The sequence below is a fragment of the Parasteatoda tepidariorum genome, chromosome 2 (assembly GCF_982258835.1).
Source record: "Parasteatoda tepidariorum strain Cologne lab strain chromosome 2, Ptep-v5.0, whole genome shotgun sequence".
Classification (NCBI taxonomy): domain Eukaryota; kingdom Metazoa; phylum Arthropoda; class Arachnida; order Araneae; family Theridiidae; genus Parasteatoda; species Parasteatoda tepidariorum.
Window position 1 is genome coordinate 35,067,443 of NC_141756.1, and position 27,288 is coordinate 35,094,730.

General features: G+C 27.3%; 1 protein-coding gene across 2 annotated transcripts in view; it reads left to right on the forward strand.

Moving 5' to 3' along the window:
* The first annotated feature begins 887 nt into the window (after positions 1-887).
* The window catches only part of LOC107454945 (glutamate-gated chloride channel), a 116,661-nt gene continuing 90,260 nt past the window's right edge, over positions 888-27,288 (forward strand). The window contains exon 1 of one of the 2 annotated variants that reach the window (XM_087157196.1): positions 888-1,358. The gene's annotated coding sequence lies outside the window, so the exon portion shown is untranslated. The remainder of the gene's footprint in view (positions 1,359-27,288) is intronic. The other variant, XM_043040940.3, reaches the window with a different exon arrangement.

Here is a 27,288-nt window from a genome sequence, read left to right on the forward strand (position 1 = left end):
GAACTGCCTTTATTTTTTTAACATACTTTATTCAAACTGTTCGTGAAAGTATTTATTTCTTGGAAATTTTATGCATTTTGGTTTCAGTGCAAATAATTGTGTTTACATATTGTCTGAAGTTGTTACTTTCATTTGAGTTATAAGACTATTTTACTAGGTTTTTTTTGACGACTTTGCAGTAACAAATAGTTTTGTTCTAAGGGTTCAATAAATATACATTTAGATTAAATGTTTTTAATTTGATTTTGTAAATATGTTTTGAAATGCTGTCATTTCTTTCGAGTGAGTAGTATAAATGTTATAATATAATGAATATATTACCTTTATGACAAAAACATTAACCGTAAAATTAGGATGTGATGAGTATTTGCTTAATAATCATATTTTTTCATTAGTTATTTAATTTATAATAAAAAATTATTTAAAAAAGTAAATTTTCGAACTTAATTTTGAGGATTTTTTTTAATAAATTTATTATTTTAAAATAAAAAATATTAGGAAATCAAGAAGAGACCTTTTATTATCACCACTTTTTTTTTTAATATAAAAAATTTTAAAAATAAATTCTCGTTCCCCCCAAAACTTTTCGTCACTCTACGCCTATGTATATTGTTCCAGGATTATATCCACTGTGGTAAACAAATCATGGATTACAGTTCAATAACCACCTGGTTGGTTTCGATCCAAGAACCCTTTACAAGATCGAACGTGTTTCGAAACTTGAATGCGAAATTCATTTGTCTTTTGAGTCAGATTCAAACTGCACAGAATCAGCCTTACATCTGATGAATGGATAAGCTGCGCTCCGCCAACGATAAAAAAAAGAAATTTTCCAGTTTGATTACGTTTTCAAAAGAATCTCTTAAAGCGTTATTTATTTTTCATTGTACTATCATGGGAAAATAAATGAAAAATCAAAGGTAAGCTTCCAACAAAAAATTCCCAATGTTTTTTTCAGTGCAAATGAACTCATTTTCACGCCAAGAAATGCTCTCCTAAACGTCGCCAGGCGAATTCCGGAGAACAGATTACGTCATAACTCTTTCCTTCTCGTCATTCCTTGGCATCAGGAACGGTCCGGGTAGACTCCGGAAAATTTTCTTCGAATCTTCCTCACCAGAATACACCCCTGACGATTGAAGTGGTGGTAGGTTGAAGTTCCCTCATCTAGCGCCGCATAGCGATTGCATCCCAAAATTTGGCGCCGCCAGTGTTCTACAAGCAGCAAGATCGATCCGACTGCAGCAGAGATTCGAAGCACCTGGTGAAGAAGGACGCTCAGGGCCGGATACTTTTTCCCCCATGGCGAACAAATGACACAGATACCTGATTGCCGGATATGCGGCACATGCTGTGAGGTGAGTACAACAGGACGCGATCCTTAGTTAATTAATTCCACATCTTCTACAAAATGAAATGATTATTTTGTCACCGATTATTGTTGTTTTTGTGGTTATCATTCGAAAAGATCAATATAAAAGGAAGTACTGACAAGAAGACAACAGAAAAATTGTAAGATAAGAATTATGATAGCTTTGGCAGGAGATTAAAAACGGATTAATCCGAGCTGGATAAAGGAATTTTGATACGAAATGACATTTTGTGTTGAATGATAAAAGAGGTGATTACATTTGTTTATTTACGAATTGATACAATCAAAACAAATTTATTTTTCAATGATTTACTTCAGATTTAGATGGCGTAATTATTGCGGTATTCAATTTTATATCATTTAGAATATTTACAAACGAAATCTAAGATGGTTTATTTAATAAGAAGTTGTTTTGTTGACTTATAAAAAACTATGTAAACCCAACCAGTTATTTGACGTAATTATAAAATTGTAAACATGTAATTTAATTACTGAAATAATGTAAAAAGTATTTTTATAATATTAGAATAATTCCTTAATTTAAACTAGATGATTGTAAAATATAAGAGAAACATGCCGAAAGGAAGTTATGGGCCAACACACAAATAGAATGTTTGAGAAAATTAAGAATTTCTACTCCCTTCAGCCCGCCTTTAAAAACTGTATCAAAATGTATTGGAAAAGAATATAATATAAACTAGCGTTTCATTTATAACTTTCAGTAAAAATGTATATATGTTACCGTTAAAGTATATAATGCAGTTATTTCATAGAATACCTAGTTATTCCATGAAATAACTGATCGTGTCCGTTAAAGTGCGTAATATGTTATTAATTTGACACTTTAACTAGTTATTCTATGAAATAACTAGGTATTCTATAAATTAACTAATGAGAGACAGTTAAAGTGCAAAATAAACAATTTATCTAAAATGAAATAACTAGGTATTCTATAAATAAACTAATGATAGACAATTAAAATGAAAAAGAAGCAATTTATCTCATTTATGCAGCGTATAAATGGTATTTATTGAAACGTACCAGAAAATCATTTGTTACAACAAGGATTACTAAAATGACACTTGGAAATACAAAAAACATTATTTCTAAAACAAAAACATTTTTTTTGAATAGTTCATAAATGCAGTAGGGGTGGAAGGTAAATGTATTTGTCGTGAGAGATATATGATTATGATATAGTTTATTTTACACTTTAACGGGCTGCAGATCGTTATTCTATGAAATAACTAGTTAAACCGTGAAATACAAGAGAGTTTTACACTTTAACGGACATGATCAGTTATTTCATGGAATAACTAGGTATTCTATAAAATAACTGCATTATATACTTTAACGGTAACATATATATGTGTACATTTGACTGCACAAATATGCATTACTGAATACATAATACATTTTACTGAATCTGCACGCAAACACACAAACTTATATGATTATAATGCAAGCTTATTATTTGACGAAAAGGCGAAATATTTTAAACATGCAATTTTATTAAAAAAACATTGTAAAATATATTTATTATGTTACATAAATATAAAATACATTAATGAGAATTCATATTACTAATTGTGAAATTACATGTTTCTTAAATACACACAAAACCGGACCATAAGAAATTATAAGCTAAAAACCAGATATAAAGTGTATTAAAATTAAAATTTGAAATTTGTACACCATAATTTGTTATTAACTTAGAAATAATATTCTAAAGAACTGAGATTTCATTGATGACTCTCAGTAATCAACAGCTAAAAAAACATGTCATTTTCAGTATCATTTATAAGAGAGTTTTTAAAAAAAACAACGAAAAATAATTTAAATTTTTCCATTCAATTTTTGTATATGTCATACAAAAAAAAATCTTTGCAGCGTCTTGGAAAATTTATAAAATTTGATACTTCAGTTTTTAAAAGCATGTACGAAAACTCACCGCTGGAAAACATAAAATAATATATATATATATATATATATATATATATATATATATATATATATATATATATATATATATATATATATATATATATATATATATATATATATATTTCCCTCCCCCAATTAAAACTGTATTTTCTGTTGAAGAATTTCGTTTTTTAAAGTCTTTCCACTGAAGAATTTCTATTATGAAATTTTTAAATTGGAATGATAAAGCTCTGAGTTGTTTTAGATTATCATCGTAGAATATTTATTTGTTTCTGAATCACTTTATGTAAACCACTGCCTAGTAATTTTTAAAGTTCTTTCTATAAATTAAAAAGAAAGTTTTGCTATAAAACATTTTCATGTACACAAACCTCTTAATAAACTAACATGTAGGTTTTTCAAAAATATACGTATGAAATAAATTGCAAGCAATTATATTATTAATTATAATAATAACATTAAATATCATTATGAATGAATTGTATTCTTTACATAAATTTAATTTAAAAAGTAAAATTGAAATTACCTATAAAACTTTCTCATATACATGAAACTTTGTATTAGTAGAGCTTATTTAGTTACTTGCATAAATTGATAATGACATGGAATTAGTACTTATATCGGTCTGAAAGCAAATTATTGGTCAAATGGATATTCGCAAATAGAGTTTGCAATATAAATTATTATAAGCAAGCAGTTTTCTTTCCTTAAATTTGATAAATATTGTGCTTAAAAGAGAAAATTTTTATAAAGCTTTTTAACATACATAAAATTCTACATTAACTAGAGTAAAACATGACAGATATATTAAATTAAATTAAAATAATATCAGTATGTCTACAAGAAAGTAAGTCACACTTTTTAAATATTATTCTAAAACAAAATCTACGTTACAAATCCTTATCTACGAACAGTATTATTTATCTAAATCTACTGTTAATGGCTTTGCATTTCTTATTTTACGTTAAAATGAGGAAACACTTTTTGTTTTCGTGAATCATAAAATTGATTTACTATCCGACATAAACATGGTTTTCTCACAGAAAGCATCATCTCAGAAAAACTGCAAACAAAAAATGAAAGGCTTCGAAGAATTAATTTAGAAAATAAATGACTTCGTTCTCGTCTATTCTAGTTCCATTGAACAAAGAAATTGATTTTTGATTATTTAAGCCCTTTCTCCCCCTCCCCTTCCCATACATTCACCTTTGATAGTAACAAAATCAAAATATCTGAAAAACCTAGCAAATAGTTTTTGATTTTTTTTAACTGACGATTTTCGAATAGATTTTCTTTTTTAACAATCGTACTAGCTATTCTTTAAAATTCTTTCAAAAAATTTACTGAGGATAATTTATAAAAGAAAAAAATTAATATTAATAAGCAAATTAAAAAACAAATTGAATTTTTGAGCTATTACACTTCGTCTTGGAATCCACTTTTAGATATGTTATGAATTTGTCTTCTGTTAAATTCCTTTCATTAAATAATATGTAGTTTCTTTTTTCTTCTGGATCAAAGAAATTACAATTTTGTAATGTTTCGAATATTTAAAGCTTCGCAACATACAATAATAAATGGAATTATCCTCCAGATTTATGCAATCTTCGAGTTTTTTTTCTCCATAAATTGGCAATATTTAATTTTCAAAATTAAATCACCTTTTTCAGAGTTTTTATTGCGTATGCACCCATGCCTTACTTTTTCTCACTTATTACCTCTCTCTCTAAATACCATATATATATATATATATATATATATATATATATATATATATATGTACGCATGTGTGTGTTGTCAGTTATCAATCGCAGCTTATTAAATCTATCATTTAGCTTAGAGTTATTTTAGTAAAGGCTACAACTACGAATATATAAGACACTTAAAGGTATAATTTTCGGACAGTAGCTCTTACTCGAGAATATTGAAACAAAAAATTTATTATTTAAATTTGTCTGTTCTCTTATTTCTAAAACAAGTGCTAGAATAAAGAAAAGTGTTAGAAATTGACATTGACATTTAATGAAAAAAATCAGTTGACAGAAAAAATTGACATTTAATGAAAAGTATGAATTATTATTTTTTTTATCTGATTTTGATGAATTATGCATGGGAGCTATTTCTAGTTAACCAGTTAAAAAAGACGTGCGCTTTTAAGGGATTCAACTATTTTTTAGATAATTTTTATTGTCTACAAATATTACATCGATTTTGTAAAAACGTCGTAATGCAGCTTGTGGAAAATTAAACATACTTTTGTGCAAATATCTAACATGTAGTTGAAATAGTGAAATATGCAGTTATCTTGTTTTATAGTTGTCTTAGTCATCAGCGCAACTTGCTAACAAATGATGTAATTAATTTTGTAATTTATTTTTAAAAAAAATAAATCCTGGTTGTAAAAGTAGAACGCAGCAAGCATTTAAGTTCTGTAAAATATATTTACCTGATTGTTTAAACAATCGTACTTTCCCCCATATTTTATTAATTACATAGCCTGTAATATTGCAAAAGGTAAAAGTTTTATATAAAGGAACTAAAAATATTCGTATGAAACCTTAAAGAAATGGTTACATTTGTAAAGAGCAGCTAAAAAATATATATTTCGTTTTTTCTACAAATTTACTAAGTTATTTGATAATAATTCAATTTCATAAATATAAAGTAAAAAAGCAAAATAATAAAATTAAAGCTATTTACTTTGAAGCCATTATTACAAAATTTTTGAACCTTTTAGGCAGGTGAAAGAATATTATTCGAAGTTACTAATTTTTTCTTCTATTTCACACCGTGATCTAAATTTAAACCTTTAATAGTATTTTGGACTCTGTTGAAGTAAATCTAATTTCCGAAGCAACGTTTCTAATTTCCTCTTTGTTTGCTTGAATTTCTGGGAACTAATCTAATTTATTGCTGTAGAATAAGATTTTTCACATTTTATGTTTCATTTACAATCGATAATGCGATTTCTTTTCGAAGAAAAATTATGGAATAGTAGTTGACAGCACCAGACATATTGAAGATGGAACTTTGGCATGCGATGATCGACAGATAAGTGAAAAAGAACAAGGCCTATTTCTTTGCCACATTATCAACCCAAACTTCGTGCAGCATAAAATATGCACGCAATGGTGTTCTGGTACCTGTTTTTAGACATTGTTTGTTTGCTTTCAAGAATGACTGTCTTTTTATGTATCGATTTGTTTTTACAAGATTGTGATACAAATCGTCTGCCCGAAATAACGCTTACTTATAGGCAGATATCCAAAAACGATAATTTTGTTTGAAGTTTGTTTTTATTTATTATCGTCTGAAATTTAAGCTTAACTGGTTTAAGCTGTATGCATTGGACGAAAAATTTGGAATTTTAAATAGCATGCATTATAAGGATATTATAAAGATTTAGATTATTTTAAATGTTTGGTTTATTTAAAGAGAGATAAACGAATGCTTTTTATCAATTGTATGATCGATTTTATGATTATGTGAATTGACACGTTATGAGGAATTAAAACCGAAAAATGATTAACTTTTACAAAGTGTTTAAAAAAGAGTTTTTTAAGCGAACATTAATTCTTTTTTAATGCAGTTTAATCCTCCAATAATTTTTTTTAATGTTCTAAAATATGAAGTTTTTGTGACTTACTAAAAATTACGATGTATTCGATGAAATAAATATCTTTTTATTGAAATATTCATAATTCTTTTACTTAAAGAATTTGAAAAAGATCTTTATTGTTTGCAATAAAATCATCAGTCAAATGTCCTTAAATGAAATTAGAATTGTTTAGATAATTATTGCGTCCTTTGAAAGAATTGAAAAACAGCCCTATTATAAGAATAAAATTTATCATGTACAATTATTAGATGGAAAAAAAATTCTGATAAAATTTTGCTGTGCTGATAATTTTGATGTGTTGTATGGTAATGTCATTTCTGGTTAAAAAAAACATAATTCTGGTTAATAAAACCATAATATATGTTATTTAAATCATTCATTTGTTAATTATTCTGTTCAAAAGGTAACGTTTACCAGAAATTCTGGTTTTCAAAATTCTTATTCCCCACATTTAGTAAAAAATAAGGTACTGAAAAATAAATTTAAACGAATAAATGCTTTTTATGTTATGTTTTGGAAATTCAGGTAAAACTATCAAATTTTACAACATTTTTCAAATTTTATCACACATCAGAAAATTATATTTTATTGTTAATTTTGAGGAAGTGCTTCAGTAAAAAACACCGAGCTTTTTGGTGTTCCCATAGAGTCAGAAACACGGTAGATTTTACATTATCTGGTAGTTTTCGTAATGCTTTTTTTCTCAATGTGTATTTTTCCCAAAAGCTTCGTTTGTTTTCTTATGAACAGAAGCAAAAACCTAAAATTTATTAAGGGTGTTTAAAATTTAAATAATTACTTTTTTAAATTCAGATAATGTAATGAGAATTTAATTTATGAAATTATTTGTTATTTATTCTAATCCTATAAAATACTTAGGTTTTTTTTTCAAAAATGGCGAGTGATAATGAAGCTAAAGTATATATTTTATCAGCAATTTTTTTAAAGATAATTACGATTTGCTTTAAATATTTTAACTTCTCTGTGTATTTCTTGGTCTTAAATTTATATCTACGTTGAATATTTTTTATTATCTTGTAAAATTAATAAAGAAGTATGATAAGTCTTATTGTGTATGGTTGCTATATAAATGCTCATTAAAAGCGTAACGATATAGATTTTTTCTCTGTTTATATTAGAATTTATCATATAACTGAATTAAATAAAAACTGAATAAGTGAAGGCAAATAAAATTATGTTGGTGTGACTAAATTTTGGAATATTTAATCCTGAAATTTGTTTCTAAGAGGCTTTAGTCTGATTGGTGCAAAAGAGCACTTAGTCGAAACTGCCACTGTGACGTCATTGTTGAGCGTACATAAATGCTAGTTCATAGTTAAATGTTAATATGAAAAAAATTAATTCATTACTGTGGTAAATAATTGTAATCAGTTCTAAAAAATGAATGCTTACTATATTATTAAAATACTATAGTTAAATTTAAGTTTATCTTGCCGACGATATTATTCAATATAAATTTAAAATGTTTATAATGTTTAACAAAAAAAAACTTTGTTGTATACGTAAAAAACATGTGCTCATTAGATCAAAATTTCCAACTTTTTACTGATTGGAGTTTATGTGGTTGATGATATATTTAATAAAAATTTAAAATTTTGATAGAGTTTTACAGGAAATAACTGTGTTGTATACGTAAAAAAACATGAGCTGATTAGATCAAAATTTGAAACTTTATTTCTACATCCTTAATAATTCCTTTCCTCTCTTTTCTTCCTTTCTTTTTCTTCTTCTTTTTCTGTTACATACGTTATAAATATTCTTCTACTACGTTCTGAAGAAAAAAAAGTACACAGACAATGCACAGATTTTTTTTAAAAAAAAGAACGAAATAAATCTGTCGCGTGAATTCCAAAAATGTCTAGAGTTCTGTTAACAGTTGAGTTAACGAAAGTGTCAGGGTTCCTTCAAAAGTGTAATAGTTTGAATTTTATCTTTTGCTTTCTAGAAACTATATGTGAGAAATTCTTTTTTACTGCCGTTGAAACAAATAAAAGAAGCTTTTATGTCAGTTAAATTCAGTTCCTAACAGCGAAGAAGATGGCGAAGAGTTAAAAGTCAAATCGGCCGATTGAAAGATGGATATTAAATTCGAATGCCCAGTTTTTATTGTTACAGAGATTAATATAATAAAGAAACCGTTACGATTAAAGTTCAAATTTCATCAACGTGAGTAGAAGAGGGTGAAGAAATTGCATTAATAAGCAAATACAAATTTTAAAATTCATTCGCATTCTTATGATAAAATGAAGAAGGATCATTAACCATATATGATTAAATCTTCTAAACTAAAAGTAAAAATATTGAGCAACTTAAATTGCCTTTATAATAAGTTATTTTTTTATAAAATTTATTAAGGTTGCAACTTTCGACACTGTAAATTTCTTTAACTTTTTAAATTAAGTTGAGAATTACAGTTCAATTCGTCTGCAAACAATCGAGCAAAATAAAATAATCAAATGAAGTAATATATATATATTTTAAATAATGAAGAACGATAAGTTCCAATTATATTTTTGCAAAAATAAATGAATAATTAAACAACTCAACAGTAAGCCCGCAATTACAAAAGGGATCTTTAGCATGAGAGAGAGAGAAAGGGGATAATAAAATGTTTCGTGCTTGTTTTGTATCAAAAATAAGTAACAAAAACGGGAACTTAAATATTTAGTATTATTTACTCATTTATATTTATAGATATTATTCATATCTTTATTCTGTTAATTTTTCATGAGAAATATATTTGTATCTTTTTAAATGTCCCCGCTATGAAAAGATACTTTACTATTGATTTGTCCTCTTAAGTCTCATTTATTTGGAAAGATTCGATCAGGTAAAAAGTAGGTTTTTCTAATCAGCCGACACAAGAGGATTGGCTCATTCGAATCATGGTGCTGATATGCCAGTTATTTGGCCTGCCAGTTAAATATTCAAAAATGTTTATTTTTCTAAATGACCCAAGCTGTTTATGTTGTGTTATGAACATTTGTGTTAAATCAGATTATTGTTATGAAATTAATTTACTGAATCTTGAAATGAATTCGTATTCTTAATAAACGATTTTTATTTTTTCTCAATCGTACAACTAAGTAGGAAAGTTTCACGACAGGATAATTACGCGATTCTCTTAAAAAGTAAAATCAAAAATGTTGTTAATGGAATAAAAAGGAGGTTAAAACTGGTAACAGAGAATCAGGTTATAGCATATAAGTTCTGAAAAGAAAACTTAAGTGAATTGCTAGTCGCTGATTTGGTATATGAAATGAAACAAAGTTATATTAATTGACTAACAAAGTTATTTGATGAAAAAGGTAAAAGTTTTGTACCAGGAGAAAAAAATTCTGGCAAATTTACTGTACTGTATAGGACTGATATTTATGGTAGGAAAAACCATAATTCTGGTTAATAAAACCAAAATAGACGTTATTTAAACCTTTCATTAGGTAATTTCTTCGTTCATATGGTAATGGTTTATCGGAAATTCTGGTTTTCAAAATTTTGGTTCTTATAACCACACATTTAGTAAAAATACAAAACGCAAAAGTAAATTTTACCGAATAAATGGTTTTCATGCCATGCTCTGAGATATTATGATAAAATTACCAAATTTTATCACATATTATAAAACTGTAATAAAAAATTATCACATATTATAAAACTTATCACTGACTATCCGAGGGTAGACTAATTTTGTTATTTATACCTGAAATTTTAAATTCATTTAAATTTAATTCCATTGACTTTGAAATTTTAATCTTATCATGAGTAAATAAGAATATGATGTAAGATACGTTCTTTCTTTATTTACAGTAACAGTATGTGTTAGCATGTAAATCTTTAGTCAATGTTTCCTACCTATGCCCATCTCCTGCGACAATAACATTTGTTTGGGTTAACATTTGTTTCAAGAGATAAATTGTGCAATTGATTCTATTTTGGAATAGTCATGATTATTTCAAAAATAAAGGAACTTTAAAAGCATTTTATCGATTAAAATTGCTGAAGGAAATATAATGACTGAAATGACTTTTGAAAATGGTCACAGAGAACAATCAATGCCGAAAAACAATTATGCACGGCTTATCCACTTCAGTACTTGGAAATGCTAATATCGGTTACCCTCGAAATATTATGTAATGTTGACGGTGATATTTTGCCCTTAGCAACAAAAATTTGCAATTGTTGTGAAACAAACGACTTATACAAAACGATGCAGCAGATAAAACCTTCTACACTTTCGTCGTTCGGGAAAATGGGATGTTCCAGAATTTGTAATTATTGTTTCCCTTTCATTAATATGATTTGATTGGATACAAAATAATTTTTGGCGTTATTAACTTTTCCTAATGTTAAAATTCATGTCTTTCACAGTTAAAGCAGAAACAAACAAATCTGCATTCAACTTTCCTTTAAAACTTAAAATATTACTTTATTTAAATTGTAATTTAAAATATTTTGCACAATTTTAAAATTATTTAAACAAAATTTATTGTTACACGAATTTTTTTTATTCTGTTCCATTTTACTCTACTATAAATTGTCAAAGGTGAAGAGAAATTATATAATGTTCATGTAAGCATTTGCTTAAATAATTTTATTCTTTATTACTCGCATCGTTTTGATAAAATGAGGTATATTAAGACACTTATTTGAGAATCATAATTTATTCAATTGCAATACTTTGGAGGTGTTTCGAAATTTTTACTAATAAATGCAATAATATTTTTTTATAAACTTTGTATAAGTTTCAAATTATTTTGTAAATTTATTTGTTATTTCAAAATTGTCTTGAAATGCTTTTTTCAACATCAAAAGATTAAAGTTCAGCAAACAAAAATGTTTTTTGAGTAAATGATTTCATAATGTTTACTTAATCTCTAAAAACAATTTTCAAACAAAATAAGATACAATTTGCTAACGCAACGACCTTTGGGGGGCGTTGTTATTTGAGACGTATGACTGCTAGCAGTCGTCAGTTGAACTAGAAATCTTCTGTGTAGCATTGTAACGTTAGTTCTAATGTCTCAGATGTATAGAAAAAAGCAGATCTCATAAGTGTTTTATATTTAAAAAAATTAGTTTTTAACTTTAGATAAATATTGTGCATTGCTAGTTGAGCTAATTTATAAGTGTCGCATTCTGATAGTTTAATTATTCACAGCTTAACTTTAAAAAAAATCTTTTACTGTTTTACTTTAGCAAATGGCTTTACTTTAGCAAATCACGAATTTAAATAAGAATTATTTTTCCGGATGTGCAATTTCATAAGTTAGATTTTAAATGTAAATTTCCAGTTGAAATTTTTATCCAAAAATGCCTATGTTATTAAGAGTGGGAAATAATAACCTAAAATAACATGCTATTTTAAAATAACATATCTGCTTTTTAACTAAATAAATAATGAATCTGATTATTTTATGCATTTTGCAACAGCGCTCGAAATTTCATGAGCCATGTGGTCATCTTTTAAAACTTTACCATTATCCTTTAATGCAAAAAATATTTTTTTTTCTTAATTTTTTTTTCATAATAGGAAGAATTATTAAACAAAATGAGCTTTCAATTACTTCAACAGTTCTTAGACTGTGCCCTAAGTATCTAAGCTATTAGTTAAATGATAATTGAAATTCTTCTCGCAGATATGACATAATCATTTTTTTAAATCTAACATTACTTTATCCTTTTTGAATTTTTTTCTTGATAATGGTAGTCATTATCCTTAATTTTTTTGTTACTTTAAAATCACACATCAAGGAATAAATTCGTTTTTGGAAAGTAATTTTAGGAAATCTCTGAGTAATGATTATAAGTTTTTTATGTAGATGCAAAAACAAAATATACAAATCACCGACAGTAGCTAAAAAAAATCCAGTATTTTATAATTTAAAGTCATGCTCAGTGCTGTTAAAAATATTATAAATATTTCTGCAAACGAGTTAGGATTGAATCTAGGCATACACTGTTTCACAAAGTCATGAATAAGAAAATATTCTTCAAAATCATAATAATAATAATTAGCAGACAAAAATATAATATTGCGAAATGTAAATACACAAGACGAGACTTATTATAAATACTTTTAGAAATGTTGTAAAAAAAATCAAAATCAAAATAATATTTTTAAAAACCACGTTTTTGTAGTGGAAAATAATAATTAAAAAACAAAAATTTTAAAAACGAAAAACGTGGGGTGCATGAAATACATAACAGTAACAGTATGTGTATGTATATCTGTAATTGTATCTGAATGTGCATGTGTATGTGGTTGTGCATGTGTATGAATAAGAAAATGTGTATATGTACTGTTATGTATTTCTTGCGCCCCAGGTTTTTTGTTTTTCAAATTTTAATTAATTATTATTCTCCACTACAAAATGTGGTTTTTAAAAATATTATTTTTGATTTTGATTTCTTTTGTACTCACTTCCAAAATCTCAATTTTTTCACTCACTGTACACAAAACTTTTCAACTGACATGTGACACTCATTTGAAATAATCGAATCGACAACAAAAGACAATCGAGAAAATATTAGTTTTTCTTTAATTTTAAATTTATTTTACTTTGTATGTCTTTTTTCTCTTCATTTTCATGCATTGTCATCCAATTCTGAACTATGCGCCAAATTTGAAGTCTGTAGCTAGTCGGGAAGTTAGTTTAAAATCGATTACAAAATTCCACCCGAACAGACATGCACGAAGGCAAGTTGATATAAACGTGGTAAAATCAGTTTATTTGAATAAAGCTAAACAACGATTAAAAAAACATACGTGATGCCCAACATAAAAAGGCATTATAACAACATAATGCCCGACATAAAAAAGACAAGCTACAATAATGAAAAACGAGAATGACAAAAAAAAGGGGGGGGGGACAAGTTAAATTAGATAGTCTAACAATATAAGAGCTGTGATGTGATAAACAGGGGTGGTAGGAGTAGTGTCAGAACCCATAGAGCTTCTAAATGTAGAAACTGATAGAAAATTAAACAAAATTGATAGAAAATTTGGAAAAAAAATAGGAGAAACTAGAAAGGTCAAATTTACTAGATTTTTAAAATTATTTTTAGAATATGGAATGATTCGCAGAGATATAGGTCAGTGACTAAAGATCAATGACTAAAGATCAATGAATCAGTATTGAAGGAATTTAACAGGGAAAAATTCAAACCTACACGGAGAAAATTTTTTTTTGTATAATTACAATACTGTATGGCAATGAGATTTTTGGTTAAAAAACATAATTCTAGTTAATAAAATCACACTATATGGTATTTAAGCCATTCATTTGGTAAATTTTCCTTCCTTATTGTAATGATTTACCGGATATTCTGGTGTTCAAATTTATAGTTCTTATTATCCGAAAAGTGAACCGAATAAATGGGTTTTTTTTGCCACGCTCTAAGGTATCATAATAAAGTTACCAAATGTTACCACATTTACCGAAATTTACCACATATTATAAAACCATATTTTATTGTTCATCTCCCCAAAATCATTACCAAAGTACTTCGGTAAAAATTACAGTGCTTTTTGGTGACCCTATAGAACCAAAAACACGGTAAATTTTATCATATTCTGATAGTTTTAATCTTACTTATTTTTTCCTTAGTGCGTAATTAGAAGTTCAGCTATGTATGACAATAGAAAACTTTGTAACATCTTTTATCATTTACATTCTTGATGTCGCAGTTTTAAGGAACGTTTATTTTGTGCAGTGCAAACAAGATCCCGAAATCAAGTTAAATACCACAGCTGTTGATAAATAAAAGTCTTTAAAGTTGGAGAAATTTAGTTTGTTAACAGGCCTGTGGGTTTATTTGTGTAATGGGCTTAAAGCATTTTATCTTTCACAGAGAAGCGTTAAGCTTCATCCTCAATTGAACTGGTTTTAGATTGCTTTAATTCCTCTCTTTCTGTTTTTATTTTAAAGATTGATCATAGTTGGACTTATTGATTTTCGTCCCTAATGTGCCTAATATTTTGTTCCAATTTTTTTAAAGGATAAATTCATACTAATATGGTCATTGCAGAATAACTTGTAAGCAAGAGAGAAAACAAATAAGAAATATAATTTATACTTTAGTAAAAAGGGTGTGAAAAGAAATACGTTTTAATAAGTTAATTTAAAAACTGGTAATTATAGTTTTAAAAAGTTTGAAATTTTTATGTTATCTTTTGCTGACCTGATAAACTATTAATCCACAAATTTTGTGAAAATTTCGTGTACCTTCAGTAAGTCAATGAATTGAATTTTCATTGATTTAATTGAATTTGAATTGACTATTTTTTCCTTAAATTTGAACCAATGTAAAGGATAATTAAGTTTCATATGGTTTAAATTAAACATTATACATAATTAACATCATTAAATCAAAACATTAACAGTTGGACAATAGTGTATACAGTTCAATTCGCCCCACATGAACGTTGCTTCAAATTGCAATAACATTAGAGTTCTAACAGTGTACACGTACATAAAATCAATATAATTAAACATATTTTAATCCATTAAATGAGTATAAATTTTGCATTTGAAATTAGTTCAGAATAAAAATAAATCTTTATAAAAGTCATCGAATAGTATTGAAAAATGGAAACGGTAAATACTGACTTTCTGTAGAGTTATTAAATTGTGAAATCTAAGCACATTTTAAACTATAACGCAGGCAGATAAAAATGTAACAACCATTATTAGTGTTAAAATATGTTTTATTATCATAAAAGAAGTACTGAGATAACCAAGTGGTTTAATTACGTGAGTGAATCACCACCCATTGTGTATTTCACACTGAGAAAAAAAAAGCGTGGTCAAAAATACAGAATTTGGCAAAATATATCGTCTTTCTGGCCATATGGGAACACCAAAAACCTCAGTAATTCTCACCGAAGTGCTTTGGTAATGAGTTTGGCAAATTTAACAATAAAATATTGTTTTCTAATATGCATTAGAATTTGGAAAGTGTTGCAAAATTTGATAGTTTTATCATAATACCTTAAAGCATGTCATAAAAACCATTTATTCAGTTGATTTTACTATTCAGTTTTGTATTTTTTCTAAATGTGTAGCAACAAGAAATATGTTTTAGGATATCGGAATTTCCAGCGAATCGTTACCAAATAGATGGTTTGAATTCCTTATATTTTGGTTTTATTACCAGCATTACGGTTCTTTTACCAGAAATGTTTTTACCACACAGTGCTATAATTTTCTCAGAATTTATTTCTCCGTGCAGAAACTGATCTGATATCTAATTATGGATGCTTTACAAGCATGCAATGCTTTTCTTTTATTCTGTCGAACGCTGATCATTTAAAATTACAATAAAATATCGCAGATCAGTTAGAAAAAGGAGTGATAATGAGAACCAAACTATAAGCTAAAGCTGAAATGATTTGAAATCTTTTTTCGCATTTTTTAAATTCAGTAAAAAAAAGCAAATATATTGCTCTTTGGAAATAAAATTTTAAAAAAATCAAATTCCTCTTAGAACTTTTTTTTTCAATGCTTTAGTGCTCCGCCTTCATGTTCTTCGTCAAAAGTCATATTTTTATCACTATGGGCATTCTTTTTCTTTTTCATCAAAAGAGCACTTTATCTTTTGTAACTTTCTTCTCAGAATAACGGACTGTGACAGGGGGCACAGGTGGCTAGAAAGTAGGTATTTCGAAAAGAATAAATAGAATGGAACCCTTTTGGGCACAGTTAAAAAAACATAAAGAGGTCTTTAAGAATGAAAAATGATCCTAGACGTGTGATTTTATCTAGGATGGAATCGCTTAAATTTACTCAGACAAAACTTCTATTTCCGAGTATTAATCTTCATAAATTCTATTCTTATACAATTGATGCAGTTTCATTAAAATAAATTTCAAACTTAAAATAGAATATTTTATAGATTGGAATACAAATAGGATATTATTTTAATGAATATTTCTTTTATTATATTATTATAATAAAATATTATTTACAAATAGTTTTTTGAAAATTAAAAATACATGTGTTTTTAGGTTTTCAGAAAGAGATAGAAATACAATTAGGGTAGATTTATTTTTATTTTTTATCACAATCTCCTTTCATCTCAACTCATTTTTTTCAACATTATCTCCAACGTTTTTGGCCTTCTAAATGGTAAGATTTAGGAAGAGATAGCCATCAAAATAGCCATCTGTTTGAGGGATGACCGTTTCCTTTTATGTGACCCATTTTCCTCTGAACCATTTTTTTTTCAAGTTCGTAAATAAGAAAAAAGTTATTGGGAGCTAAATCTGGTAAATACGGTGAATGCTGTAATAATACTGATAATAAAATTATAATTTCTGCAATAAAAAATACGATGTTGTGCGCTCCAGTGAAATCTTTTTTAATGAGAGCAAACGCGGCACCTATATATTTTTTCACACCCTATTTTTTGTTCAAAAGTCTAGCCACGAGAATAATGAACAACTTTGTGACATTCTTGTGACCTCCGCTACTTTCTCCACTTTGATTCGTTGGTCAATATCTCGTCCATTGTTTCGAAGAAAATCATTTTCATAGACATCTCGAAAGAGGTTCATCATTTGTGAACGTACAATGCACAAAAGAAAAAACGGTCTACACAGAATAGCTTTTGATCTAATAATTGGATTTTCACACTCTGGGACTCAATCTGAAAGATTTTAGTGGTTGACCTCAAATACCATAATTAATTATAGCAAACGATATTTTAAGTTGCGAAATCAGACACAAATACATATTTTCTTTGAATAAAAATAAACATTTTTCGCCGGATTCGGATTTCTGACCCCTAAAATATAGGGAAAGCCGTAATCTGGGAAATATGGTCCCAATAACTTGGTAAGGAGAGTAGTTCGAAGCTTGAACCCCTTAATGCTAATTTTACTTTTTCCATATTTCGCTGTACCTCGAGAACTTTTTAAGCGATTTGAAAAATTTTTACAAACAACTATAAAAACATTTATCCAAAGATAATTCCATGTAAAAAATAACTTTTAGCAATTTTTTTTTAATTATTTTATTTAAGAATGGTTGAAAAATGTTTGAATTGTAATGTATACAATTTTTTGTATCAATTTAAAGAATACAATTTCACCTGGCAAAATACATATTTTGGGCAAAATCGATAGTTTCTAAAAAACTGAATTTAAAAAAAAATAATATATTTAATATTTGATTTTTCATGAACTTTTCAACCGATTTATCTCAAACTTTGTATTTTACCATGTAAAATTACATACCTTAAAATGATATAAAAAATTTTATACTTTACTATTATATAATAAAATAATAAAAAATACTAAAATTCCTTATTACTGAAATTCCTTTTTTGCATAGAATTATGTTAGTATAAATTAATTTTGTAACTGTTGCTCAAAAAGTTCTGGAAACATGGCGAAATACTACTGTGAACCCGTTGGGGAGGACATTGGTTCGAATCCTGACGGCAATCAGTGAACATCTCTCTCGAACATTTCTTCCTCTACGAGCATTTTGTTCAAAAATGAGTATATGCTGGTTCAATTTTGATTCAAAATTCAAATTCAAATTCGACAGTTATTTGTTTCTGAGTTATTTTACCACATTCTTGCTCAATTTTAAAGTGTTCTAATTGTTTATTTTGAACAACAGACTGGAACTGATTTCTATAAGAGGATTACGAACGTTTCTATTTTTATAAGCCGTTGAATCGTTTATGCCAATCCAAAATTTAATTCGACATCTTTTTAAAAAAAAATCGGTGCCTACGTTTTTCATTACGTATCTAATAATTTTTCAGTGCCGAACGTCATAAAAAATGTAAAAATCATTATTTTTCTTCTTTTAAAAACTAAGTATTAATTAATTTTGACCTGGAGTGCTTTATCAACTTTTAAAAACGTTTTTCAACATGATTTCCTATCTAAGGCATTTTCTTTTTTACCTGCGTCTTACTTTTTCAGAATATCTTTTGATAGAATTTCTTTTCAACCTAATTAATATTTCTTCCTAACTATTAATGAGAACAACTTTATGTACAGAGCGCCCAAAAAATGGACTATCTTGAATAACTTTTGATCTAATGATCGGATCTTCACGTTCTAGGACTCAATCTTAATGGCTCGAGCGGATGATCACAAATATGCTAATTAATCGGCACAGACGATATTTTATGTCCAGACGCAAAAACGTACTTCCTTTAAATAAACATAGCTTTTTTTCGAAGGATTCGGATTTCTAACCCCCAAAATATAGGGAGTAGCGGCAATCTGGGAAATGTAATCCTAATAATTTGGTCAAGGGAGCGCTCCAAAGTTTGGACCCCTTATGGTTAATTTTACTTTTTGCCTATTTCGCTATATTTCGAGAACTTTTTAAGCGAATTGAAACATTTTTGCACACAATTATAAAATTCATTTATCCAAAGATAACCCCATGCAAAAAGTAACTTTTAGTAAATATTTATTATTTTTTGTTATTTTATTTAATAATAGTCAAGGAAATTTTGAATAGTAAGGCAGATAATTTTTTATCGTCATTTTGGCGAATATAATTTTACATGGCAAAATACAAAATTTGAGCAAAATTGGCTTAATAGTTTCTGAAAAATTGAATTTCAAAACGTCAGATATTTAAAATTCGGAGCGCTCTCCTGACCAAACTATTGGGACCACATTTCCCAGATTGAGACTAAGCCCTATATTTTAGAAATCATAAATCCGAATCCGTCGGAAAAATATATATGTTAATTCAGATAAAGTTAATTTTTTGTGTTTGATTTCGCAACTTAAAATATCGACTGCAATACTTAATTAGCACATTTGAGGAGACCTTCTCAAACCATTAAGAATGAGTCCTAGAACGTGAAGATCCGATCATTAGATCAGATCAAAAGTTATTAAGGATGGTCCATTTTTTTTCGCTCACTGTTCATATGACAACAAAGATAACAAAACACCGTACTGGATGATCTAGATTGCTGTCTCCTCTAAAGTAATTACATTGCCTCGAAAAGAAAACGCTATGTTTTCATTTGGTATATTAGTCTGGCTGACTTTTTAAAAATGTTATACTTAAAACTTTATAATTTAGACCAGCAATATTATAATTTTACAATTTAGATTTAAATCTAAATTATAAAATCTTTCTTATAAATTTTATAGTTTAAACTAGTTTTGTTATGATTAGAAACTACAAATAGAAAATTTAAACAGAAATTTTCACATAAAAATTTTTAAAATTTAACGATTCTCGTTCATGCAGAACTGAATATTTACTGTATAAAAGGCATTAAAAGTGATCTAATTCTTTTGAAATTTATGCAAAATTATATCCTAAAATAAAGCTTAATTATTAATTATTTTCATGCAATTATTTTGATTCGATTAATAAAAATTAACATTATACAGTTTGAAACGTAAAAACTTTCTATTATTGCGATTGTGCACTTTTACGTTAGCTTACGTACGCCCCTGTACATGCACAATTGGGTATAATATAGCCTACGTCACAGGTTGTGTTGTTCCTACTAAATTTAACCCATGAACGGCATTTTCTGCGAGCCTAACTTCAAGCCACAAATAAACAAACGAAGTGTTCGATCGTTTAAATAGCTGCTCGCCAGATTTTATTGCATTATAAAGAAAAGTTATTGAAACTAAATACAACTAAATAAACGACAACAACTAAAACAAATAACAACAACTACTAATAACAATAACTAAATAAGCAACAACCAAATTCCATTCGTTTAGCATTGCGTCATATGCTATTCCTACTAAATCGAAGTAGTTGTGTTTTTTCATATTATACCCAATTGAAGCAATTGTGCATGTCCGTTTATTTTAAATGTTACGTATCTTATCGTTTGACTTACGCTACTAAGAGAAAGCTATAAGCACATTGTTAATGGATGTTAATTGTTACGGATGTTTTACTTGAGCCTACCTTTGAACTAAAAACACGGACATGGAATGTAATTAGAAGAAATGTATTTATGAAATCTAGAAATGAATCACGTGATGTAACAGCAATTGGTTGATTCATTAAAAGAAAATAATTTGATTGGTTTTTGTTTAACATTATGGTTGCCTAATTGTACTAGTGCCATATGAAACTATATTTCCGCTATTTTAAAATTATAAATTTTACTTATATTTTAACTAAACAATTTAGTTAAGAAAGTAAAATAATCAAGTTCAATATATTTTTTTTAAATATTAATAATAATAAAAATAAGCTGCATTCTTTATCGCTAAATTTATCAAAATTTATAATCTTTTAAATTTTTATGCTCACAGAACTGTAGTTTTAGAAAAAATCTACAAAAGATCTTGAATCGTTTGATAAAGAGATAGTCTACATGCAATGTAAATGATTATTTTGATTTTGTGGTCTAAGTTAAAATGATATAACACTACGTTAGCGTCCTTAACTTTCAGTTATTTGCAAAATCTCTTATTTTCACTTTCATAAGTTTGATATTTTTTCACAATATAAAATACCCGCACTTTGGGTGCATCATCCGTAAAATGTATTTTACCTTCAAACCCATTTTTATCTTAAAATATAATACCTTATTTTTTACAGTAATATATATCTAATTAAAGTAATTCAGAGACTTAACGGTAATTATTACTGTAAAAATTAAGGTAGTTCTGTTTTTTTTTCAAGTAACATGTTTCGGTGAAAAAGGATTTTACGCTAAAAAGTGCCTGTATTTTTTACCGTAATTTGATCGAAATTTTTCACAGTGTGTGAGTATCAAAAATTTCAAAAAATCTGAATAGACAAAAATCACCCTATATTTTTTGTGGTATGATAACAGCAGTAACAGAATTTCTAGAATTTTTGCCAATTTTGTTGCTTCCCTTTACAAAAAAACATGGTGTTTTTTAGACTTTTTTTAGGTTGGCAAATGTGAAAAACACACCTGAGGGAGAAAATGAGGTTGTGTTATGCACCAAAAATAACCTCATTAATAAACCTCAATTTCAACCGCATTTGCACCTTATAAATTCAACCTCATATATAGCTCAGCGATACTTTTAGTTGAGATCGAGTGAAATTATTCACATCTCAAATATGCATATTTGCTTGAAGTGTAGAAAAAAAAAATTTGCAACTAAAAGACAACCTCCCTAAGTTGATTGCTCTAAAGTAGATTTCCATCAACCTCGAAACTACCTCAAATAGGAATATAACACCTTGATTATACACCTTGGGAGGTTGATTTTGTAAGGTTGTTTTTGAAGTCTACTTCAAATAAACCTCAAAACTACATTAACACCTCCAAACAACCTCAATAACACCGTAAATTTTAATAAAGTCGACATGAATCCCTTTATTATATAATTGTTAGAACTCAAAGATTTAAAAGCATATACTATTATGAGTCAGCTTTCATTATTTATTACATCAAATCCTTTTAAAATTAACATATCTTACATTAAAAACAATCGTAAAGTTACTGCATAATCTAAATAAGTTATAATATTGATTAAGAAATGCGCATGACATTTTTATAATAGTTATAAATTTTAATTAATACTCTTTAACTACTTCCAGACGCTCTGAAAATCAAGCTAGGAAACTTAACTTTTACTTTGCCGTAAAACATATCTTCATTAAGCATAAAGCACTGCAGTTAATGAGATAACTAGAAACTTTATATTTAGTCCCATAACTATAAAATTTTATTGCCTCGATTTACATTGCATTGCATGAATAATAGGTCCCTAATTGAATGTCCCTCAGCATATATCATTTACATAGATTATGAAATGAATATTCCCAAGAAGCTGAAGAGGAGAGACTTGATGATGTAAATACTTCATTTGCTTCAAAAATTATAAACGTCTGGTGAGTCTTATGAGTTCATATCTGGTGAATCTTAAGGGTAAGCGCCTATTTTTGAGCTCTCGAAATATGTTGAGCTTTTCACCTTTTACAATTTTTGAAGCCAAGGAAATTTTTACCAATAAATTAATTTTAATAGATTATTTTTTTCTCGGATAATTTTTAAAATGCCATATTACGATAACTTAATCGTTGCCTGATTATAAGCAATAGGTAAGCAATTTTTCTTTTTAAATTCATCTCTTCAATTGAAGAGAAGCAAATATTTTTATTTTTAATCTTCATTTCACAACTTGTTTCAATTGCACGGAATTTCTATAGTTACTTAAACAAATAGATTTTTTGGAATATTTTTTCTCATTGAATAATGCAGTTATCCGTATAATTCTTACAAAACACATCTTAATATATATTTGATATGCCCAACAATATTTAAAATTTCATGCAAAAGACGTGTTCAAAAAATAAATATTTATGTGATGTATTATGTGATTGAGAAGACATTAATTATTTTGAGTTAAAAGTATTTTCAAAAGCCTGTTTATTACAAATTCCAGTAACATAAATTTTGCAAAATTGAAAATTATGTTTTTCCTTATCATACTTGGAGTTATAAGATACTTATAATTTAGATAGTGGTTATAAGAAATTGTAACGATAACAATTTGTTGCAAACATAAGAAAGATTTGAAATACATTAAGAGTTTTTTTTTTAAACTTATCTAACTTGTATCATAGCATGTAAATAACTAGTTATTGAGGTACAATTGATCGAGCAAGTACAAGTTATTTTGATTAAAATATAATTTCAAATTCTAGTTAGTAAAAAATTCAAGTAACATAAATGTTTCAAAACTGAAAAAAAACATTTAAAAGCGAATAATAGCATGCATTAGTTTAACAGTTGTTTCTGTAGGGCAAATTAACTTTTACTTATTTAACAAAAATAAAATTTCCACTCAAGACAAAAAGTAATGGGAATTGCGAACATAAATCTCTGTCACTAAAAGACTGTTTAAAAATAAATTGTTTCCTGCTCTGAACTATTTAATAAATATAATGTGTTTTTTAGAATAAGTCAAGCATTTATCATTGTATGCATACCTACAAAATAATTTTAATGATTTTCAATTAAACTTGTAACTATTCAACATTAACAATCAGGTATTTTAAAATGATGAATGAATGTTTAAAGTTGAAATTATTATTATATTATTATCATTTTATGGTTGAATATTTGGGAAAATTTAATTAGTACGAACGGTATCGAATATAATATTTAGAATGATTGTTACAAGCATAAATGATAAGTTAGTTTAATAAAATATGAGTAATTTTGGAAATTTATGGATCAATAGATTTATGGATGAATTCATCTGGCACTATGTTTACTTCTGATAGTATTACGATGATTTAATGAAAGAAAATATTTCAATAAAAAAGTTGGCAAAACAAAAGTTTAATAAAGTTGGCAAAATTAATAGAATTAATAGTTTTTTCTATAATAGTTTCAAGATATAAGAAATAAAAAGTATTTTTGTAAACAACAGTTATTATATTTAAAAAACGTTTAAGTTTCCGTAATAGCTCCGAAGGTAATGTTTTTTTAAAGTAAACGTATTTAGGCAATCAAAATATAACTTTATATTAAATTAAATAAAACTATAGATCTAATTTCTTAAAAGATAATTATGCTGCTTACTTTGCTCAAGAACTCACGAAAATAATTATTTCAGAGACAAATTTACATTGCCAAGCTTAAATGAGTTATACAAAAATAGCGAATTGTACTCTAGAATATGAAATATCAATATATTATATGAAATTCTATATTAAACATCAAACTATAATTATATGAAACATCAATATATTTGACTTTTATTCAATTTTTTCAATGTTCTATTTTAATCCAATGAAACTAAAAAATAGGCAAATTTGGGAGAGACTATAGTTTAAAATTTGAGGCTCCAATCAAACCTAAGAATTTTTTTAACAGTGTGCATTTGTTGTTGTTCCTTATCTTCCAATTGTCTGACGGAGTCAGACAAGATCCAATAGGTTGTTGGCCCTCAAAAAGTCGATGACAAGAAGTGGAGTAGCGTTTAAGTCCTCCTTGGAAAGGCCCAAGCAGTCAAGGATATGTTCGGCAGAGGCCTGCTGGGCTTCACATTTAGAGCAGACTGCATGAGTCTTTCTTCCTTCAAAGTACGAGAGACTATTCGTGTGTCCACTTGCCAATCTGGAGATTGCTGTTTGAGACGCTATATCACCTATATGAACAAGTGAAGAGCCCGGTTCCTTGGCAGCATATCGAGAGAGGGGGATCCTCCACTTTTTTGATAGATGGCTTTTGATTTTGGACTGATTCTCTGAGTAGGTAAGGGCTGAGGTCGAAGGTGTTGAATGACTACAGTCCTCCTTGTCCAAGCGATCCGCTTGCTCATTGCCAAAGATGTCAACGTAGGATGGTGTCCACTGAAGAGTGTACAGTTGTAAGATACATATACTTAAATGAAAATCACGAAATTTTGCCACTTTAAAATAGGAAAAATTATGAAACTCATAAATTATTTTTACGAATTGCTTGAAACTGGTTGTGAAATTGAGACTGATTTGCCTGAGTATTTGCACCAGTATCTTCTAAGATTGTTACAATATTCCTCGATCCCTGGGTCTTTTACTTCTTGCATTATACTTCACTGAGAAAAAAAAGTATGGTCATAACTATCAGAATAAGGTTAAATTTACCGTGTTTTCGGCTCTATGGCAACACCAAGCTTAGTTCCTTTTACCGAAGCGTTTTAGAAATGATTTGGTAAAACTAAAAATAAAATATGGTTTTATAATGAGCGATAAAATTTTGTAAAAATGGAATAATTTGGTAGATGTGGTAAAATTTGGTAATTTTATCATCGAACTTTAGAGCATGGCCGCATATGCTCAGCAGAAACTGTTTATTCAGTTAAATTGACTTTTCAGCTTTGTACTTTTTACTAAATGCATGGTTATAAGAATTATAATTTTGAAAACCCGAATTTCCAGTAAACTGTTGCCATGCCAATGGAAAATTACCAAATAAATGGTTTAAATGCCGTATATTTTTGTTTCATTACTTAGAATTATGAGTTTTTTAATCAGAAGATGTCATTGGCGTGAAAATGTTATTATATAACATTGAATATACTGTATGCTTTTTTTAAATAAAACTTTACAAAGTTAGAATGATAAGAAGAGCTTTGTAAATGCGAAAAAATAAAGGAAGATAGTTAAAACTTCAATAAAATAATTAAATATAATGATTGAATATCGTATACAAATCGGAAATAAAAACATATTTAGATTGCAGTTTAAACATGAAAACTATTTGTAAGTAGTAATCTGAAATAACAGGTCATAGAGATGACAAATGTTATTATATAACACTGAATAAACTGCAAGTTTTAAAAAAAAACATTTTTGTAAGTTTTTTTCCCTAAAAATACTTTTGTAAGTTTTTTTAATAAGCAAATATGTATTATGTGTTATATAATATATTATATAATATGCTATATGATGTGCATATAATATGTATATAATATATATTACATAATATGTATCATATAATATGTATTATATAATATGTCATTTTTTTAGCGAAAATAATGCAATTAAGTTAGACTGATAAAAAAACTTTATAAATATAAAGATAGAGTAGTAAAGCTTTATTTAGGTAGTTGAATAATACATTGAAAGAATATTTTATATATATCTGAAAAAAAAAACAGCATTTAGATTATTGCTTGATCCCATTATTAAACCCATTAAAATTGCTATAAAGAAGTAAATTAGATTAGCTAAATTATTTTAAGTATGATAATTTTTCGCGAGAAATTGCAATGGCATTCTTTGAAATCGCTTTTCTACTTGGTAACATAAGCTATGGAACGAAAATAGAAAATATTTTATGAAATGAAGAGAGCATCTATTTAATGCATTGATGTGTTATAATAGTAAGCATTCAGTAATAAAGACAATATCAAATGCTACTATCTGTTATTTACAAGCATTAACTGGCAACCGCTATCCTTTAAAAAGAACTAATTGTCAGCACTATTTGCAAAAATGATTATGTTTTAAACAATAAATTTATATAGCTTCACACATTAAAAATTATATGAAATAAATGTAATGTTATGATATATTTTAACATTAGAATCCGTGAAGTTTTGCAGACTATTCAACACATTGAAAAGATCAAAAACGTCGGCTACCATGGCGACCAAAAGCACACATAAAAGCAAAGCAATGAGAAGTAGTGCAGCGCTAGAAAATTTTTTTTTTTGTTAAACTTAATTAATATTATTACTAATAAAAGTAGTTTACACTTGGGAAATGTGAAACAATATGAATATAGGCCAATTGATTGAGCTAGATAATGTCGCAAATTGTTTTACTGTCATTTTATGATAGTGCTTTTTTTATAATTTTTCTGTGAATAACGTAAAAAAAGTTCCAGATAA